At 37.0% G+C, this 19178-nt stretch overlaps 1 pseudogene across 1 annotated transcript; it reads right to left on the reverse strand.

Moving 5' to 3' along the window:
* Nucleotides 1-2214: 2214 nt before the first annotated feature.
* LOC311609419 (olfactory receptor 2B11-like) lies at nt 2215-3181 on the reverse strand (annotated as a pseudogene). Its single transcript has one exon. The product of its transcript is annotated as an olfactory receptor 2B11-like (transcript).
* Nucleotides 3182-19178: the final 15997 nt, after the last annotated feature.

The raw sequence follows: 19178 nt of genomic DNA on the forward strand, positions 1-19178 counted from the left end.
CCCAAATCTGCCTATCATAATTTTCTTCTTGTAAGTTTCTAGGATCCTCTGGATCCTTCAACTTTGCCATTCTCCCATGCTTCTCTCATCTAGAGTCCCAATAGGATGTCCTCCCCTCTGTCCCAGTTTCCTGGTTAGTGAAGACTTTCATGGGACATGTCCCTTGGGCTAGTGTACAGATATAAGTGAGTATATACCATTTAACTCTTTCTGCTTCTGGGTCAACTCATTCATTATGATCATTTCTAGTTCAATCCATTTGTCCACAAATTTCAGGAATTCCTTGTTTTTAACCATTCTTCTAGTGAGGGACACTTAGGCTGTTTCCAGGTTCTGGCTATTATGAGTAAGGCTGCTATGAACATGGTTGAGCAAATTTTCTTGTTGTGTGCTGGAGCATCTTCTGGGTATATTCCAAGGAGTGGAATAGCTGGGTCTTGAGGAAGCCCTATTCCCAGTTTTCTGAGATAGTGCCAGATAGATTTCCAAAGTGGCTGTACTAGTTTGCATTCCCACCAGCAATGAAGGAGTGTTCCTCTCTCCCCACATCCTCGCCAGCATGTGGTGTCGCTTGAATTTTTGATCTTAGCCATTCTGATGGGTGTAAGATGGAATCTCAGAGTTGTTTTGATTTGCATTTCCCTGATGACTTAGGAGGCTGAGCATTTCTTTAAGTGTTTCTTTAAGTGTTTCTCAGCCATTTGATATTCCTCTGTTGAGAATCCCTGTTCTTGTTTGTAGTTATTGTTTTGTTTTGATTTTTCTTTGGGGGGAGGTCAGAACAATGTTTTATTTCTCTTTCATTTACAAAGAATAGATTTCCTACATGTAATAATTTTGGTTTGTGGCTTTTTTCTCTTAGGACTTTGAGCACCTTAACTTGTTCCCTTCTATTCTCTACTATACTATAATGCTGAGACAATGGACTTCAGTGTAATGAAGATTTCTGTATGTCATGGTTTATATATAAAGTGCCCACTCTATGACTCATGGCTTGAATAGTTGGGACACAGTTGATTCTACTCTTAGAAAGTTGAACTTTGGGAGATGAGGCCTAGAAGGAGAAAGCAGGTCACTGGGAAATGAGCCTGAGGGTTATAGTTCCCTTCTCTAATTCCCTTCCCTTCCCCCCATCTCACTTTCTATCTTTTTCCTGCTCAGCTCTAATTAACAAACAGTTTATGCATGCTCACTCAACAATGCCTTATCAAATAACAAAATTTCAACATCAAATTACTACATTTTATTTCATGAATTGCAATGAATTTTATGTGATAGTTTTAAGTTGGGGTATACATTTGACAACTATACTGTAGAAATTTCAATTTGTAATGGAAGATATTTTGAATATTACTTGCATCTGAAATATGCTTCATCAAAACATACTCATTGTTTATTGATGTATCTCACTTGCTTTCACATTAGAAAAATAATTTTTCTCATATTGAGTCCTGATAAATTTCAAAGGCACATGTAAATGTCTCAGTTTATTCTCAGAATTATTTCCAAATGGCGCTTCATTAGTATTATCACTTTTTAAAAAATTCATTTGTTTAAGATTCATACTAGCTATACTTAAAAGAAAAAATAAACATGTACCAATAGTTTTTGTCTCTTTGTACATTTTAATATATCACGAGAAATCTTTATTTAAATATAATACAATTCATCCTAATTCATAAATAAAATTCACAATGCTCTTTAGAAACAGAATAAACATACATTGAGTTTTGATAAAGTCATAATTAAGCACATGGTATTTTTCCCTAAGACCATTATGAAGTTATATTCTCCAGAGACATGAATCATAGTCCAGGAGTAAAGAAATGGTTTGCAGGTAACACTGACTGGAAACTTGTTGATGCTATTTTTTTATGTTGATGCTATTTTATTCAGTATGATGTTGCAATAATTGACTTATACCTAAATAGTTCTAATTTATTATTTTCTTGTATTACTTAATGAAGTTATCAATGTAATGTGAATCAATCAGGGAAAATTTGGCTTTTTTCCTGCATTTTCACAAATAGGTGCCCAAATTGGTACATATTGGCTAAATAGCATCCATCTTGATTATAAAAACACTAGAATTGAGACAAATTTGCCAAGAAGGATATATATAGTCTGTGGACATGGACTATATTAGCATTATTAGAGAAACCAATATAAAATTACTACAATCATTAAGTTATTTTATTTGTTATCAATGAACATCTATTTTGAACTGAAAATGCTTCTTGACAGCTTTCTTAAGGCCCCCTTTACATCCTTGTTCCGCAGGGTGTAGATGAAGGGATTCAGTGTAGGAGTTATCACTGCATAAAAGAGAGCCATGAACTTGGGTTGGTCCCTTGTGATGGATGAAGAAGGCTGAAGGTACATGCTAATGGCTGGACCATAAAATAAGGAAACTACAATGAGATGAGAAGAACATGTCCCAAAGGCCTTTCTTCTTCCTTCAGAAGATTTAATTCTAACTACTGCACATCCAATATTGACATAAGAAGCAAGAATTAGGCACAGAGGAACAGCCAGTATAAAAATGCACACCACAGAAAGTGCCAGCTCATTAGCCTCCTTTTCACCACAGGCAGTTTTTATGAGAACTGGAATTTCACACAATAAATGATCCAGTTTATGAACGCCACACAGTGGCAATTGTAACGTAAGTGTAGCCTCTGAAAAAGCAAAGATCACTCCAATCAGCCACATAATAGACACTAACAAGATGCAGACTCGCTGATTCATGATGAGGGTGTAGTGGAGAGGTCTGCAGATGGCCACATAACGATCAAAGGACATAATTGCCAAAAGCAGACATTCTGTGCCTCCCATTATGTGGAAAACATAGAGTTGAACAACACATCCAATGTAGCTGATGGTCTTTCTGGAGCTTCCTAGGTTAAACAGCATCTGAGGCACAATGCTTGTGGTGTAGCACATGTCCAGGAAGGAGAGGTTGGTGAGGAAGAAATACATGGGGCTGTGGAGACGAGGGTCTAAGGTGGACACCAGAATGATGGCCATGTTTCCCATCATGGCTGTGGGGTTATGTTACCAGAAGAGTAATGAAGAGAGGGAGTTCCAGCCAAGGATGGTTTGCAAAACCAAGTAGAATGAACTCTTCTGGGTGGCTTTCATTGATGAATTCTTTTAGGTAACTTTCATGGATTATAGTCATTCTCCTTCGATTTATCCTATATTTGGAAGTTCCATGTCAATTTAAAACAATATATATACATATATATATTAAAAATTATTGAAAACTGAGAGAAGTGACAGTCATGTATAAAGACAAATCCATAATAATAACAGTAGTTTTTGTTATTGTTGGGATCTGGAGAGATTGGTCAGTATTCAAGAGTGCTTACTGTTCTTCTAGAAGAACCAATTTGGGTTCCCAGTACCCATTTTGAGTGGCACACAACTACCTGTATCTCCAGCTTCAGAGAATCTAATGCCCATTTCTGTACTTGTGTGCACATACCCCCACTGCCTCACATAAACATATATCTATATACATATATTAATAATAAAAATTTAAAATACTAGGCTAGAGTGGTGGCTCAGTGGTTCAGATTGCTGACTGTGCCTCCAGGGGGTCTGAGTTCAATCTCTAGCACCTACATGCAGACAAAATACCCATACACATAAAGTAAAAAAATTTAAAATACTAACTCTAGCTTTAACAACGCAAATGCTAAAGGCCAAAAGATTATAAAATGACATACTTCATTCTTTAATGAAAATATCAGCTGGGCGTGGTGGCGCATGCCTTTAATCCCAGCACTTGGGAGGCAGAGGCAGGAGGATCGCTATGAGTTCGAGGCCAGCCTGGTCTATAAAGCGAGTTCAGGACAGCCAAGGCTACACAGAGAAACCCTGTCTCAAAAAAACAAAAAAATAAAAAAGAAAAAGAAAATATCTGCCAAATTAGATTACTGTATCGAGAAAAGCTATTTTTCATAAGTACAAAAATATCCATGCTAATCACTAAAGGAATTTCTGACCATGAAGCCAGTACTTGTTAATTTACCAGTATGGCCTTAAAATGCTTATTATTAGGCCTATAATAATTATTATGGTGGCATTTTCTAACCCACTAGCATTCAATCAAGACACAGACACACTTACATTTTAAAATAGCCTTAGTTCTGAGACGCTTCTGTAAAACAGAAGACACTGTCAACAGAACAAAGCAATAGCCGACAGACTGGGAAAAGGTCTTCACCAACCCTACATCTGACAAAAGTCTAATGTCCAAAATATATAAAGAACTCAAGAAATTAAGCACCACCAAACCCAATAACCCAACTGAGAAATGAGGCTCAGAACTAAACAGAGAATTCTCAGTGGAGGAATATCAAATGGCCGAGAAACACTTAAAGAAATGCTCAGCATCTTTAGTCATCCGGGAAATGCAAATCAAAACAACTCTGAGATTCCATCTTACACCCATCAGAATGGCTAAGATCAAAAACTCAAGTGACAGCACATACTGGCAAGGATGTGGAGAAAGAGGAACACTCCTTTATTGCTGGTGGGAATACAAACTAGTACAACCACTTTGGAAATCTATCTGGCACTATCTCAGAAAACTGGGAATAGGGCATTTTCAAGACCCAGCTATTCCATTCCTTGGAATATACCCAGAAGATGCTCCAGCACACAACAGGGACACATGCTCAACCATGTTCCTAGCGGCCTTATTCATAATAGCCAGAACCTGGAAACAGCTTAATTGCCCCTCCATAGAAGAATGGATAAAGAAACTATGGTACATTTACACTATGGAATACTAGTCAGCTATTGAAAACAAGGAAATCCCGAAATTTGTGGACAAATGAATGGAACTAGAAATGATCATACTGAGTGAATTAATCCAGAAGCAGAAAGACTCAAATGGTATATACTCACTTATATCTGCATATTAGCCCAAGGGGCATGTCACATGAAAGCCTTCAATTACCAGGAAACTGGGACAGAGGGGAGGACATCCTATTGGGACTCTGGGACTCTAGATGAGACAAGCATGGGAGAATGGCAAAGTAGAAGGCTCCAGAGGGTCCTAGAAACCTACAAGTAGAACATTATGATAGGCAGATTTGGGCTCAGGGGTCCCGCTCAAACTAAGGCACCAGCCAAGGACAATGTAGGCAGTAAACCTTAAACCCCTACCCAGATCTAGCCAATGGACAGAACACTCTCCAGAGTAGAGTGGAGAGTAGGATATTACTTTCTCACATACTCTGGTGCCTCGCCTTTGACCATTTTCCCTGGAGGGGATGACCTGGTGGCACTCAGAGGAAGGACAGCAGGTTACCAAGAAGAGACTTGATACCCTATGAGCATATAAAGGGGGAGGTAATCCCCCTCGGGAACTGTCATAGGGGAGGGGAATAAGGGAAAAATGGGAGGAGGGAAGAATGGGAGGATACAAGGGATGGGATAACCATTGAGATGTAACAAGAACAAATTAATAAAATAATATATATTTTGGAAAAAATAAATAAAAATAATTGAATTAACATCATGTATATCATCAGATTACAATGGAATATAATATAGATCAACAAAATTATGTTAAAACATGGTGATTAAACAACATATCTTTACTAAAAAACATCTCCCATAAGTGGAAAACTCAGTTACTCTTTATTTAGGAAGAGTTCCATATATCTTCTACTTTAAATATGTTTCCACTTTTTTTAGAGTAGAGGCAGAGGTCCCTAGTCTCATTTATGACACAATAACTTCTTGTTGCTGCTTTCAACCTTGATGTTGTGTTAAACTTAATGTTGCCCTTAGGGGAAAACATATCTTAAATGATGAGTGTTATCACTGAAGAATTTAAGACATAAATTATTTTTACAAAGTTACAGTAAAATACAAATGCAACATAGCATTAAAGAGAAGGACAGAATGAAAGCTGTTATGAGATTATAGCTGCTGATGGTTTGCATTTAAACAACAAATGTGTTCCAAATAAATTACTCATTAAGGTACATCAACAGTTTAAGAAATACTAATATCAAAAATTATTAGAAGGAAAGGGATAATAAAAACTAGGGCAGAAATTCTTGGAAAATGAGAGAAGAAAATAAAGTGTCAATAAAATAGAGTTGACTTGTTGAAAATATGTACTACACTGTCAAAAACCTGGCCAAACTAATCAAAAGAAGACTGAAGACACAAATTGTTACAAACAGATAAGGTAGTGTTATAATAGATATCACTCAAAATCAGAGCACTTTTAGGCAATAATTTGAGGAATATGTACTCTCCTATAAATTGGAGAAATCTAGAAGAAATTATATAAAGCTAAGCAAGGTTCAAAATAAAAAACTAAAATGGCCAATAAAAGAATGAGTGTAAAACAGTATATCTCCCAACATAACAAAGATCAAGACTGAATTGATTTATTGAACAATTCTTATAGATCTTAAAAGACAAACCATTTTCAGTGTTCTTTGATGTATTTAAGGAGAAAAGAAGGGTTAGTACAGCACCCCTCATGTGACGTTCTGTACTCAAACAGGCACAGAACAAAGAAAAAAGAAAAAAAATAAGCATCATGATCAAGTAGGATTCATTGTAGGAAACCTAATGTGGCTCAACATATAAATCAATAACTATAATACGACATAAAAGCAAAAATAAAGAGCAAAGGGGGCTGGGGAGATGGCTTAGAGGTTAAGTGTACTGACTGATTTTCTGGAGGTCCTAAGTTTGGTTCCCAGCAACCACATGGTGGCTCACAACCACCTATAATATGATCTGATACAGATGTACATGCAGGCAGAATACTGTATACATAATAATAAACAAATCTTTGAAAAAATTAAGAGCAGAAATCACAAAGTTATCTCAATAAACGCATACAAATATTTTTACAAAAGCATAATGTCGCTTAGTAATACAAGTATGAAAGATACCAAAAATATTAGTACTTTACATCAACTCAATAAAATCTATAATGTGGAAAATATGCAGATAACGTTAGACTAAACTGAGAAAAATTTAAAGCATCACCCATAATATAAGAGAAGACTTTTCTCTGTTACTTTGAATATTGTGTTTGAAATCTTGGCTGAATAAGTAAAGAAGGGAAGGTAATAAAAAGCACAAAAGTAGGAAAGAGAAAATAATCAAACTGTTTTTCATATAATGGAATCCCATAATTAAAAACCTCTAAAGACTTTCATGGGACATGCCCCTTGGGCTAGTATGCAGATATAAGTGAGTATATACCATTTGAGTCTTTCTGCTTCTGGGTTAACTCACTCATTATGATAATTTCTAGCTCAATCCATTTGTTCACAAATTTCTGAAATTCCTTGTTTTTAATAGCTGAGTAGTATTCCATAGTGTATATGTACCACAGTTTCTTTATACATTCTATTGGGACTCTAGATGAGAGAAGCATGGGAGAATGGCAAAGTAGAAGGATCCAGAGGGTCCTAGAAACCTACAAGTAGAACATTATGAAAGGCAGATTTGGGCCCAGGGGTCCTGCTTAAACTAAGACACCAGCCAAGGATGATACAGACGGTAAACCTTAAACCCCTACCCAGATCTAGACAATGGACCGAACATTCTCCACAGTTGAGTGGAGAGTGGGGACTGACTTTCACACGAATTCTGGTGCCTCACCTTTGACCATGTCCCTTGGAGGGGGAGACTTGGTGGCACTCAGAGGAAGGACAGCAGGTTACCAAGAAGAGACTTGATACCCTATGAACATATACAGGGGGAGGTAATCCCCCTCAGTCACAATCATAGGGGAGGGGAGTAAGGGGAAATGGGAGGGAGGGAAGAATGGGAGGATACAAGGGATGGGATAACCATTGAGATGTAACAAGAATAAATTAATAAAAAATTAAAAAAAAACTCTAAAGATTATACCAGAAAATTCTTACATTTAAACACTAAAAATGTAGGAGAATGCAAGATGAATGTACAGAAAACATCAACTTTTCCTTTACCTTTTTCCATTCCCTTCTATGTATGCATAGATGTTCAAGTGTGTGTAGATGTGTATGTGTGTATGTGTGTAGATGTGTATGTGTGTAGATGTGTATGTATGTAGATGTGTATGTGTGTATGTGTATGTGCAGAGGTGAGGGTGGAAGAAAAGGGCTGATGTAGCAGCTCGTTCTTGATCATTCTTTGGTCTTTCTCCCTGAGGGGTGACCTCTCAACCAAACGTAGAGCTAGTCAATATGGCTACTATCCCTAGTCAGCTTTTTTTGGGAATTCCACCTCCAAACTGCAACTAAAGGTGGGATACCATATCTGTGTGCCACCTCTCTACATTAGACTTTCTATTAAAAAAACCAGCAAATTCACTGAAAAGAAAAAAAAAAAGGAAGCAAGGAAGACAAGAACATTCACTATAGCTTCAAAGAATACCTAGATACATGTTTCATCAAAGAAATTAAATACTTTTACAATAGAAATGACAAGCAGTAAAGAAGGAAACTTTAGAGTACAACAAAAGGTAGAAATTTTTCCTGTTTTGGGGATCAGCAGAACTTATGTTATTTAAGTGGCATATCACCAAAACCAATATACAATTTCAATACAATACCCATTAACTTCCAATGACATTTTTCACAGGAATAGAATCAGCAGTCTCCAAATTCATGCAGAAAATAAAATCTTCTGTATAGCCAAAACATTTCTAAGCAAAAAGAATAGCAATAGAAATGTCATAATACAGTCATAATAGTGACAGAAACTCACATAGCAAAAGCAAAAATATGCACCAATAAAAGAGAATAGAAAATTTATAAACAATTTTTTACTCAGTAACAGAGAAAAATAAAGTTATAACATTACAGGAAATGCATGGTGATGAAAATCTTTGTGTTAAGTTATATAAGGCAGCATCATAGATCAAAACACTATATGATTAATATGTAAATTAAAGTAAAAGAGCATATGGCAGAAAAGAGAACCAGTCATAGAGGAGCGAGAAGGAACAGGTAGAAAAAAGTAACAAAGAAGATGGATACAAACAAAGTAGATTATATGGAATGCCATAATGAAATGTGAAATTTACAAGTTAATATACTTTAATGAAGGAGTTCATTCAGTTCCCAGTGAATATTTCATCACACTTCAAATGCATTCTTAACTGTAGTTAACTGGCATGAGGAAAATCATAAACTTTTCAAGTAAGCACCAAGAAAATTTGAGAACCAGCATGTGTTTTCTATGGACTCTTGAAACTAGGAATTTATAGTTTCAACATCTTTCTATGTCATTTAAGACATTATTTTAAAATTTAAGACTCTGTAATTATTAGTAGACTATAATAATGAATAGTTAACTATCTAAAATGAAATCTCAAATTTCATTTGGAGATGGATGCAAAATGAATTAATGAAGTTAAAAGTTTATTGGAGTCTTCAGTACACAGGGTCATTAGTAATCAGTTGGAGTCCTGTTACTTTTCATGGTTCTGATGGGTTAGTGCACAACCGAAGGAAAGCATTCATATTTTAGTTATCAATAGATTTGTGTTGGAAAGTCAGTTTTGACAATTTCATAAAAAACATAATGTAAAAACTGTCTTTTGTTACCCTAAGAATGTGATCTGGTAATAGAAATCCACTAACTGATTAGTAAATAAAATTTTTAGTAATTTTAGTATATGAATTAGTAAATTATTTTGTCACTTCAATACTCTATAAACTTTTTGCTTGAATTTTCACATCCCATAGGAGATTTAGCATGTTATGAAATATGCTTCATATCTGAAAGACAGGATCAATACACAAACAAGAGTTTAATTTTTAAATCTGGGTCCCAACACACTGTGTTCCTAGGCCACTTGGTTTCAATATTTGTAATGTTCTTTATAGCAAAACCTTAAGAAAATTATTTAAAATTGTGAAATAACATCATCAGTAGCCTAGGTGAGTTTCCTGAATGAGCTTGGCACCTATATACTTCATTTAGATGACACTATTCATGATCCTATTTTGAAGCAATATGAATTCAGGAATTCATTCTGCTTTCATACCTAATTTCTTTTACAATTGAAAATGGACTATGACATAAATTACAATGTAGATAGCTCAGTCAGTGATTGTCATGCAGGCATGATGAGGACTCGAGCTCAATTCTCAGAACCTGTGTAAAATGCTGGGTATGGTGGTGTGTACTTACAATCCCAGCATTGGGGTGGTAGAAAAGGACACATCCCTGAGATGCTCTGGCCAGCCAGCCTAGCCTATTTAGTGAGCCCAGGTCAGAGACCTTATCTTATAAAGCGAAGTATATGACTTCTAAGGAACAACAGTAGAGATTGGCCTCTGTTTTCCACACACACACACACACACACACACACACACACACACACACCCCACACAAAAAATTTCATGTTTAAATCAAATTTCTAAAAACTGCAGTTTTCACATGCTATCAATTGCAGTGTAAGATCTGTATTGTCTATTCATTTAGAATTTATACTCACATTTTAATCTTTTCAGCCATGATTATTCTTCAAGATTTTAAAGGGTAATTTAATACTACAAATACTTCCAGAATTTACAATAATGTAATATAAGAGAGGAGATCTCTCCACCATGCCATTGATATCTTAATTTAATTTGTATTATACAGATTTTGTTTATATTTTACATTATTGAGTTTAGTTTTGACTTGATTAATGCATGAATAATCTATGCCATTTCATTTCCCCTGATATTTGTTTAACAATCACACAGATACACGTGACATTGTGATTTATTCTAAGGTACACCTGTATTTTTTAATTATAAGGCCCTATACTTTTCATTTCATGCTCATATTTATTTAATTTTGCTTTCCATTCTTTCTATTTTATATCTTTTGCTTTAAGTAATTTTCTATCCCATAGCTCTACAGAGTCCTATTTTTTTCACAAAAATTAGTCCCTCTAATGAGATATAGGCTACATTCATCTTGGGACCTGTGAACAGCTGCTCACCTGTTCATTCATGTCTCCCAGTCATACTTCATTCTCATTACATGGTATTTAATTTAATTTAACTTAGGATACATATTAGATGTATACAGATGTAAAGACCCAGCACACAAGTCATTTGTTTCTGATGCCAGAACTTATAAATGAAACATATTGAGAATGTATCACAGAATCATTGACTATTAACTCAAAACTGATACCTATAATACACTTAAATAATTAAACGGAGACTTTACATTTCATGCAAATATTTAGTATATATCAAAAACACTATTTGTTTAAGTCTATATAATTTTAAGATAAAGAGACTAAGGAAAAAAATCAAAGGGGGAAACTAGATGTTTCTAAAACTATTGGATTATTTTTAATTTTACAGAAAGTTTCCTGTCATGAAATATTGTATGTCATTTATGTATATAATAGACACAAGTATCCATAGATGTTTATACCTTCCCTGAGACCTCGTGGCCTTTTAAAGCAACATGTCATTTAACTTACTTTATTTTTACAGTTTCTGCTGGAGTGGAATTATGAAGAAATTTATTTAAATCTTTCAGACTTTAGAGAACAGAGAAACTGTTGTCCCAGTTACATAGCCAAGTATGAATTTCAGAGCTTACATTTATAGTTGATATAAGTGCCATAAACCTACACCAGGCAGCCAGTAGTAGAAAGTATCAATCGCAGTTTGTGAGTGTGCTGCTGTATGCTCACTATATGCATCCTCAAACCCCTGAACTATTGTTTTCAACCAGGCCATTCATTTATCCCTCTCCCAGGTGTATTAGCACAGAATGTTCCTTGGGATGGTGCTCTCAGTGGAAATGTTTCTTATGTACAATTAGCAGATACTAAACAGAAGTTGGAAGATTTCTTCTGTTTTTAGACATGCTTTAAAGCAAACTCATTCAAACTCACAGAACACTTTATATAAGTGTTACATAGGATGTAATTAAATAAGTAAATTAAATAATATATGAATAAATGGGTCTTTGGAGCTTATGTAAGGATTTATTAAGTACCTTTGCTCATTCATTCTTAGAATAGTTCACATTGATTTCTGTTGCAATCATAAAATGAAATCATAAAGTTAATATAAAAAACAAAAGTAAAAGTGATATTATAAACCCGGAGAATTCAAGTAATACTTGAAATAACCTCATAGTATTTAATGATTTAATTTTGAAACCCTTGAAGCTATACTCTCCCTATTTTTTTTCTTCCTCCACTAACACATCACATCATAGTTATTCATATATTATTTAATTTACTTATTTAATTACATCCTATGTATTACACCCATGCATATATTTTTATCAAATCTACCCATCATTCAATCCAATCCCCTCCAAATCTTCCTCTATCCTTCCTCCATTTTCCCTAAACTTTCTAACTCTCTTTTCTTTTTTAAACCAAGTCCATGGAGTGCCATCTGTATATGCAGGCTGCATGCCTGATGAAAACTTTCTCCATCTCCCCTAGCACCTATCCATTGCCAATAGCTTTTTCAGATAGGGGTGGTGCTTCGTGAGTCCCTTCCCTGTCCGTTATGGAATTTTGGATAGTTTGATGTTGTGTAGGTTATATGCATGTATTTATACCTATTGTGAGTTCATGTGTGCCACAGCCCTTTCATTTACAGCAAACTGTGTTGATGCAGAGGTCCAGTACTTCTGGCTCCTACAGTCTTTCTGCTTCCTCTTCTGTGATGATTCTCTGAGCCTTGGGATATGTAGTGTGATATATTCTACTTCTGAGTATTCCGAAGTCTCATATTCTCCCTCCCCCCTCTCTCTCACCAATTTTGGTTCTCTTTATTGATAATCACCTAGTACAAAAGAAATGTCTGTAATGAAGGCCGAGAAAAACATTAATCTGTGGGCATAAAGATAAGAACTTAGGGTGCAGTTAAAAACTAGGTCCATTTAGCATAATAATAGTATTAGATGCTCCACCAGAGCCTACGGTCCATTTAGCATAATAAGAGTATTAGATTCTCCACCAGAGCCTACGACCCAGCAAGTTGTGGGTTTTGGCCCAGTTAACAGTGGGCATGAGTTCTGTATTATGCAGTAGGTTTTGAGTCCAAGCAGAAAGTCCTTATTTATTCCTTATAACATCAATACCATATTGCACTTGTGAGCATATCTTGAAATGCCATTTATTATTGTAGATTTTGGCTTTCCCTAATATTGTAAATAGAATCTTCCACTACTATGAAAGCTATGTAGTCAAGACTAACCGTACAAACCAATATCAGTTCAATTTTTCCATATCCTATGACTCAAGTATACTAAATAGTATTGTTTTGTAAGACAAAATAAAATATATTAAAGAGTAATCCAAAAAATCTGAAAAAGAAATTAGGAAAACAACACCTTTCACAATAGAATGAAATAATAAATATCTTAGGGTATCTCTAAGCAGCAAGTGAAAGACTTGTTTGATAGAAACATCAAGTCACTGAAGAAATAAACTGAATATATAAAAATATGCAAAGATCTCCCATGCTCATGAATTGGTAGGATTTATTTAGTAATAATGGTAATCCTACCAAAAGCAATCTATGAATTCAATGCAATTCCCATCAGAATTTCAACACAATTATTCATAAATTGTGAAAGGGCAATGTTCAGCTTGATATGGAAACACAAAAATCCCAGGAGAACTATAAAACTGCTGGAGATGTCACCATCCCTGATTTCAAGTTGTACTACAAAGCTATAATAATAAAACTAGCATGATATTGGCATAAAAAATGTTAATCAATGGAACTGAATTAAAGACACAGACATAAATCCACATATCTATGGATACCTGAGTTTGATAGATATACATCAGAAAAATTTAGCATCTTTGTTTTGCCTTATAGTTATCTGGGTCTTTTTGCTCTGAAAATAAGCAAACTTTCACAAGTATTAGTATAAATATATATATATATATATATATATATATATATATATATATATATATATATATTCAAGGTGTACAAATTAAAGATAAACATCTGCCCTATTTTTGAGCAGGTGTAAGCTATCAATGTTGTACATCTGTTTGAGCTGTAATATCCAAGTTGTAAGAAAGAATGTCATGTTATAAGGACCATATATCCTTTATTATTTCCTTGCTATATGAATGCATTCAAGGTCTTTCCTGGTCAGATCTAATCTTTATGTTTTGTTGGCAACCATATTTTTTCTTTTAAATTTTGTTTTATTAATTTATTCAGATTGCAACTCAATTGCCATCCCATCACTTGTATCCTCCCATTCCTCCCTCCCTCCCTCTTTTACCCTATTCCCCTAACCCTAGGTCTATGATTGAGGGGGATCTCCTCCCCTACTATATGATCATAGGCTATCAAGTCTCATTTTGGTATCATGCTTATTCTTTCTTTGAGTGCCATCAGGCTTCCCCACCAAGGGGACATGGTCAAATATGGAGCACCAGAGTTCATGTCAAAGTCAGTCCCTGCTCTCCACATAACTGTGGAGAATGTCCTACCCATTGGCTACATCAGAGAAGGAGTTTGATGTTTACTATTGTATTGTCCTTGATTAGTGCAATAGTTTGAGCAGAGCCCCCTGGGCCCTGATCCACTCATCATGATGTTCTTTTTGTAGGTTTCTAGGACCCTATGTGTCCTTCTATTTCCCCATCTCCTATATTTCTCTTACCGTCCTCACATCTATCCCAATCTCCTGGTAAGTGAAGACTTTTATGGGATGTGCCTTTTGTGCTAGTGTCCAATTATAAGTGAGCATATACCATGCGGGTCTTTCTGCTTCTGGGTTAATTCACTCAGTATGACCATCTCTAGTCCCATCCATTTGTCCACAAATTTTGGGATTTCCTTGTTTTAATAACTGAGTAGTATTCCATAGTGTAAATGTACCACAGTTTCTTTATCCATTCTTCTACTGAGGGGCTTTTAGACTGTTTCCAGGCTCTGGCTAGTATGAATAAGGCAGCTATGAACATGGTTGAGCATGTGTCCCTGTTATGTGCTGGAGCATCTTCTGGGTATACTCCAAGGATTGGAATAGCTGGGACATGAAGAAGCCCTATTCCCAGTTTTCTGAGAAAGCACCAGATAGATTTCCAAAGTGGTTGTACAAGTTTGCATTCCCACTAGCAATGAAAGAGTGTTTCTCTTTCTCCACATTCTCACCAGCATGTGGTGTCACTTGAATTTTTGTCCTTGGCCATTCTAATGGGTGTAAGATAGAATCTCAGAGTCATTTTGATTTGCATTTCTCTGATGACTAAAGACATTGAGCATTTCTTTAAGTGTTTCTCAGCCATTTGATATTCCTCTGTTTAGAATTGTCTGTTTAGTTCTGAGCCCCATTTCCCAATTGGGTTATTTGGTTTGGTGGTGTTTAATTTCTTGAGTTCTTTATATATTTTGGGTATTAGATGTAGGGTTGGTGAAGATCTTTTCTCAGTCTTTAGGATGTCACTTTGTTCTGGTGACAGTGTCTTCTGCCTTACAGAAGCTTCTCAGCCTCATAAAGCCCAATTTATTAATTATTGACCTTAAGGCCTGGGCTGTTGTTGTTCTGTTCAGGAAGTTGTCTCCTGTGCCAATATGTTCCAGGCTCTTCCCTACTTTTTCTTCTAACTGATTTAGTGTATCTGGTTTTATGTTAAGGTCTTTAATCCATGTGAACTTGAGTTTTGTGCATGGTGACAAATATGGGTCTAATTGCATTTTTCTACATGTAGAAATCCAGTTAGACCAGAACCATTTGTTGAATATGCTATCCTTTTTCCATTGAATAGATCTGGCTTCTTTTTTTTAGTTTTTTAAATGTTTTTTTAATTTATTCATATTACATCTAAATTTTTAGCCCATCCTTTTATCATACCATTCCTCACTCCCTCCTGCTTCCCCCTACTCCTCTCCCCTATGTCTGTGACTGAGGGGGGCCTCCTCCCCCTGTATATGCTCATAGGATATCAAGTCTCTTTTTGGTAACCTGCTATCCTTCCTCTGAGTGCCACCAGGCCTCCCCATCAAGGGGACAGAGTAAAAAATGGGGCACCAGAGTTTGCATGGAAGTCAGACCCCACTCTCCATTCAATGGTGGAGAATGTCTTGTCCATCAGCTAGATCTGGGTAGGGGTTCAAATTTACTGCCCATATTGTTCTTGGCTGGTGCCATAGTTTGAGCAGAACCCCTGGGCCCAGATCTGCCTGTCATAATGTTCTTCTTGTAGGTTTCTAGAACCCTCTGGATCCTTCTATATCCCCATTCTCCCATGCTTCTCTCACCTAAAGTCCCAATAGGATGTCCTCCCCTCTAACCCACTTTTCTAGTAAGTGAAGACTTTCATGGGACATGCCCCTTGGGCCAGTGCCTAGATATAAGAGAGTATATACCATTTGATTCTTTCTGCTTCTGGGTGAACTCACTCATTATGATCATTTCTAGTTCAACCCATTTGTCCACAAATTTTGGGAATTCCTTGATTTTAATATCTAAGTAGTATTCCATAGTGTAAATGTACCACAGTTTCTTTGTCCATTCTTCTACTGAGGGACACTTAGGCTGTTTCCATGTTCTGGCTATTATGAATAAGGCAACTATGAACATGGTTGAACATATGTCCCTGTTGTGTGGTGGAGCATTTTCTGGGTATATTCCAACTTGAATAGATTTGGCTTCTTTGTCAAAAATCAAGTGACCATATGTGTGTGGATTCATTTCTGGGTCTTCGGTTCGATTCCATTGATCAACCAGCCTATTACTGTGCCAGTACCATGCTGTTTTAATTACTGTTGCTCTATAGTACAGCTTGAGATCAGGTATGGAGATTCCTCTGGAGGATTTTTTATTGTGTAGGATTGTTTTTAGCTATTCTGGGGTTTTGTTTTTCCATATGAAGTTGAGAATTGATCTTTCAATGTCTTTAAAATATTTTGTAGGTATTTTGATAGGGATTACATTGAATCTGTAAATTGCTTTAGGTAAAATGGCCACTTTTACTATGTTAATTCTCCCAATCCATGAACAAGGAAGATCCCTCTATCTTCTGATGTCATGTTCAATCTCTTTCTTCAGAGATTTAAAGTTTTTTTTTTCAATCAAGTCCTTTACTTGCTTGGTTAAAGTTACTCCTAGATATTTGATATTGCTTGTGGCTATTGTGAAGGGTTTAGTTTTCCTAATTTCTTCCTCTGCATGTTTATCATTTGTATATAGGAAGGCTACTGACTTCTTTGAATTAATTTTGTATCCAGCCCATTAGCTGAAGATGTTTATCATCTGTAGGAGTTCTCTGGTGGAATTTTAGGGGTCATTTATGTACACTATCATATTATCTGCAAATAGGGATAATTTGACTTCCTTCTTTCCCATTTGGACCTCCTTGATCTCCTTTGAAGAGATACGGAGAAAGTAGGCAGTCTTGCCTGGTCCTTGATTTTAGAGGAATTTCCTTGAGTATCTCTCCATTTAATTTGATGTTGGCTTTTGGCTTGGTGTATATAGCTTTTATTGTGTTTAGGTATATGCCTTGTATCACTGATCTCTCCAAACTTTAAACATGAATGGCTGTCAGATTTTGTCAAATGCCTATTCTGCATCTAAGGAGATGATCATGTAGTTTTTTTCCTTTCAGTTTGTTCATATGGTGGATTACATTGATGGATTTCTGCATATTGAGTCATCACTGCATGTCTGGAATGAAACCTACCAGGTCATGGTGAATGATATCTTTGATATGTTCTTGTATCATTGAATGTCTATGATTTACACATCATGCACCCAAATCCCTCTTCTCAACCCAGTAAAATAAAACAAACAAAAAATCTTGTCTCAGAAGCTGTAGTGTATCATGCAGTATAGCTTTTTGTCCACATGTGTTTACCTTCAGATGTTCATTGCTATGAGTCATGGGTCTGGTTTGAGGCCTACACTATCATTACTGGATCCTCACTGGGACTGTTGTCAGTTATCCTGTTGTTGCTGTGTGTCAAGGAGATTCTTAATCTTTGATCTGTTGGTCTGTCCCCTTCATGGTGCTTTGGGTCCTAGGCTCAGATCACCATAGAGTGCCTGAACGCCTGCTGGCTTCTAGAAGTTGTTTAAGTTTCTGCCTGATCCAGCCAGGCAGTGGGGCCTAGGTTCCACCCACCATGGAGAAAGCAGCTACTGCCTCTGACTGTTGTTGGTTGGCTAGATTTCTGCCCTATCCCCTTAGGGCTTCCCAGCCTCTTCTAAGAGCATGGGAGGCCTTGCTGTGTTGTGGAGCCTGGCTAGGCCAGGTCAGTTCTGCCCAATTGTACAAGAACAGTCTGCTGGGGCTTGTAGCTAGGTTTCTAACTGGTTAGTTTCAGAATGTGCAGCTGTGGCTGCTCAGTCCCCTCTTATTGCACATGAACTCCCTCTGTATTGGGGTAGCTGGGTTGTTTTCTGCCTTATGTCTTCAGGCCTACCCAGCCTCTCCCAAGAGCATGAGAGGCTTTGCTGGGTTGTGGAACCTGGTTAGGCTGGGTCAGTTCTGCCCAATTGTCCAAGAAGTCCACTGAAGCAGTCCTCTAGGTTTCTGCCTGGTCCTGTTCAGATGCGCAAAAGTGGTGGCTCAGTTCTGCAGGGTTGGGAAGGCTCATTAGTTTTTTGTCCTATCCCTTCAGGCCTGCCCTGCCTGTCACAAGAGTGTGCCCTGGTGCCTTGGTGTGCTGTGGAGCCTGGGTAGGCTGGGTCAGTTCTGCCCAATTGTGCAGGACCAGCATGCTGGGTCAGATCACTAGGCTTCCGGCCATTCTTCTTCAGACCATGCAGCTGTGGCTGGATAACTTGTCCATTGCTACTTGGGCCCCCATGTGACACCTGGGCTTTCTGTGGACTGGCACAGGTTGGCGTGGCATGGGTCTGAGGACAGATGCACTGGTTTTCCTCAGTTTTCCCAGGCCAGGAGCTCTAGTGCTTCAATGCCCAGAGTTCAGTTCCAGATATGGAGTTCCTGCAATAGAGTGCTGACGCAGTTTGCAGGAAAGTTCTGGTCCAGACTCAGGGCACTGGGCCCCCATGCTCTGTTGGCCATTGGATGACCTGAGGCCAGACCTGCCTGTGGTCTGCACTGTGTGGACCACTCTCACCTAGTGTTCTCCATGTCTTGTGGATCATGGCTCTGAGTCGGGTCCCTAGTCTCCTTCCTGTAGATCAGATACAGAGCATGTTTGACACCACCATCT

The sequence above is a fragment of the Acomys minous genome, assembly GCF_964271855.1.
Source record: "Acomys minous genome assembly, chromosome: 1".
Lineage (NCBI taxonomy): Eukaryota > Metazoa > Chordata > Mammalia > Rodentia > Muridae > Acomys > Acomys minous.